This window comes from Hipposideros armiger, unplaced genomic scaffold (assembly GCF_001890085.2).
Source record: "Hipposideros armiger isolate ML-2016 unplaced genomic scaffold, ASM189008v1 scaffold_73, whole genome shotgun sequence".
In the NCBI taxonomy this organism is placed as follows: Eukaryota; Metazoa; Chordata; class Mammalia; order Chiroptera; family Hipposideridae; genus Hipposideros; species Hipposideros armiger.
The window spans coordinates 3,861,389-3,865,287 of record NW_017731423.1 but is presented as its reverse complement, the minus strand read 5'-3'; positions in this window follow the sequence as shown (position 1 = coordinate 3,865,287).

Below are 3,899 nucleotides of genomic sequence, written 5' to 3'. Positions count from 1 at the left end.
CAGCAAAGCAATATAAAGAAATAAAAAGAACCAAATGAAAAAACTTAGGACTGAACAATACAATAATAAAATAAAAATAAAAAATATCAATGGATTAGCTCAAACGCAGAATGGGGAGGAGGAGAGAATTAATAAATTCTATTGGGTAATAGAAATTACCCAATCTGAAAAGCAGAGAGAAAATATACTTGAAAAAAAATTATGAGCTTTAACACCCAACGGGACTGTAACTAAAGAACTGCATCACTGGAATCCCAGAGGAAAGGAGAAAGTGAGGCTGAAAAAGTAATTGAAAAAATAATGGCTGAAACTTCCAAATTGGGCAAAAGACATACACCTACACATTCAAGAAGCTGAAAGAATCCCAATATAACAAATTCAAACAAATTCACACCAAAACACAGTACAGTCAAAATCCTGAAAAATGAAGACAAAGATAAAATCTTGAAAGCACTGGAAAAGGAACAATACTTTCGTACAGCAAAAAAGCAATCAACTAACAGATTTCTCATCAGAGAGCATGGAGGCTAGGAGGAATTTACATATTTTCAAGTGTGAAAAGAGAAATTTCAAGCTGAAATTCTATATCTAGTGAAAATATTCTTTAAGAATGAAATGAAATCAAGGCATTCTCAGATGAAGGAAAGCTAAGAGAATTGTTTCCAGTAGATTAATCTAAAAAGAATAACTAAAGGAAGTCCTCTAAACTGAAATGAAATGACAAAAGAAGAAAACATCAAGGAGAAAGAACAATGGGAAGAGTAAAAATCTTTCATCACCAGGGTAGTAGTAGTGAAAATATATAAATACAGTAGATTGACTTCTTATGTTGAATATCTTAAATTATGTTTGAATTTTGACACAAAAACTATAGCACTGTTTAATATGGATCTCAATGAACATAGAGGAAATATTTAAGACAATTATACTATATTGTAAAAGGGAAAAGGGAAATTAGGTATGATTTCTACACATCACTCAAATTTGTGAAATGTTAACATTAGTAGACTGTGATCAATTTTAGACTTATATAATACCTAGAACAATAACTAAAAAGCTATAGAAAATGATACACTCAGAAACAGTAGATGCATCAAAATGGAATTATAAAAAATAATTCAAATAACTCACCAGAAGACAGAAAAAAGAAAACAGATGCAAAACAGAATCAATAGAAAATGGAAAATGAAATAGCAGACTTAAACCTCAATACACCAATAATTCCATTACATAAAGTGGTATAAACATGGTGATTAAAAGACAGAGATATCACAGTGAATTAAAAGGTATGACCTATATTTTGCCTATAGGAGGCAAACTTTATTTAAATATACAAATATGTTGAAAGTATTAGGATGAGAAAAGATAAATCATGCAAAGATCAACCATAACAACAAAGCTATAATTTTGTCATTTCAACAATGTTATATAAACAGAATCATACAGTGTGTAATCTTATGGATCTGCTTTTTACTTAAGCATAATTATCGGGAGATTCATCCAGGTTGTATGTATTGATTGTTTGTTTCTTTTTAATCACTAAGTAGTATTCAATGTTGTCTATGCACCACAGTTTAAGTATTCAGCCACTGAAGGACAACTGAGTCATTTCCAGTTTGTAGCTATTATGAATAAAGCTGCTACATTCACATACAGGTTTTTGTGTAAACACAGATCTTCATTTCTCTGGAATAAGTGCTTAAAGTCTACCACTTTAACTTTTGTTTTCTATTTGTATTTTTGTTGTTTATTTCTGTTTTATTTTTTCTGTCTTGTGAGTTACTTGAATATTTTTTTTTTAGAATTTCAATTTGTTTTTTCTATAAAGTGTTTGAGTATAGCTCTCTTTACAGCTTTTTAAATGGTTGCTCTGTATGTATTACATTATATATACATAACTTATCATAGTGTATTAATGTCAACAGTTTACCAATTTGAATGCAGTAGAGAAACCATGCCTCACTTTATGTTCTTTCACCTTTCCCTTCTATAATATGATCATCTTACGTATTTTATGTATGTTTATTTAGATCCACATCAGTGTTATAATTTGTGCTTCCACTATCAAACAATTTAGAATTTTCAAAATTAGAAAAAAGCCTTTTGCATTTATTTATATTTTAGTTTACCATTTTCTTCCTTCCTTCCTGAGACTGCAAGTTTCCTTCTAATAATACCCCATTTCTGTTTAGTCATCCTTTTAGGTATGTCTGCTGGTGGCAAATTCTTTTTCTTTTGCTTTACCTGAGAATGTTTTGATTATCCTTTCATTCCTGAAGGATATTTTTTCTAGGTATAGAAATCTGAGTTGTGTGTTCTTTTCTTTAAAAACCTGAAAAATATTGTGATATTTGCTTCTGGTTCCCATGGCTTCTGAGGAGGTATCCACTGTGATTCCAATCATTGTCCTCGATACATAAGGTGTCATTTTGTGTTGCTGCTTTCAAGATTTTTTTTTCTTTACTTGCAGAAGCTTACTTATGATGTGTCTTGGTATAGATTTATTTGTTTTTATCCTGTTTAGGTTTCATTCAGCTTCTTTTATCTGTAGGTTTATGTCTTTTGCCAAATGTGGCAAGTTTTGTTCATGATTTTTGTGAGTTATTTTTTTAGCCCTGTCTTCTTTCTCAGATACTTCCAGCACTGAAATAGCATGGATGCTAATTTTTTTTTTTTTTGGTAGTCCTACATGTCTCTCAGGTACTCAGATTATTATTGTTATTTTCATTTCAGTCCATTTTTTCTCTGTGGATCAGTTTGGGTAATTTCTATTCTTCTACATTTCAGCTCATTGATTCTTTTCTCTGCCTACTACATTTTGTTGTTGAGCCCATTCATTTTTATTTTGGTCTCTATTATTCAGTTCTAAAGTTTCCTTTTGCTCTTTATTCTATATCTTTGCTGAGGCTTTATTTTTTCCCATTTGTTTTCAGCATTGTTTTTTTTTTCTTTTTTTCTTTTTTTAGCTGAGCCATCCTGCCACCTGTTGGCAGCTCAGTGGCAGCTCAGCTTGGGCCAGGAATCGAACCACTGTTGCTCAGAGCTCGCACTCTTGAGTGAGCTCTTAACCAACTGAGCCACTTGGCCGACCCCTCCAGCATTTTTAATACTTGTTTATTGAAGTATTTTAATGATAGTTGCTTAAAATCTTTGTCAGATAATTCTAACATCTCTGTTATCTCAGTGTTCACGTATATTGACTGTCTTTCCATTCTGATTGAGTTCCTTTTGGTTTTTGGAATTATGAATGATTTCCATTATAAACTTGGACATTTTCATCTTATGTTAGAAGACTCTGGCTCTTACTTAAACTTTATGTTTTACCTGGTTTTGTCCGACACTGCTTTGGTGGGTAAAATGGGAGTGGGGGTGGGCACTGCCTTATTATGAACAGGTGGAATTAGAAGTTCATGGTCCTCACTCATCATCCATTGGCAGCTGAGGTTCGAGGAGCCTCCATGTGGACAGTGGTGGAGTCCTGACTCCTCTGATGCCACCCCAGCAGAAAGGGTTGAGGCACCTTTTTAGTGCTTGTTGGGTATTGGAATCCAGGCTTCCCATGTAGTCTCCTCTGGTATTTCACGGGTGGGGGCTTGTTACTGGTCAAATGTATTCAGAGGTCTAGCTCTGATTTGGTCATCTCTTACACCACCCTGGCAAGGGTGCTGGGACATCTCCCTACAGTATCATGAGGGTGGAACGGTTCCCCTTTGGGCCGTTTCTGATGTGGGTAGGGGGTTAGTCATAGTTTTTTCTGTGATGTTTGACCAGAATAGAGTTGCAACTTTTCTAAAAGTTTTCTGTATTTCTAGGTTTTTCCTTTCCTGGACCATTGAATTGAAACAGTAGGCTTCCTTTGGGCTTTTTTTTTTTTCTTTGCTGCACTTGTTGGTATTTCT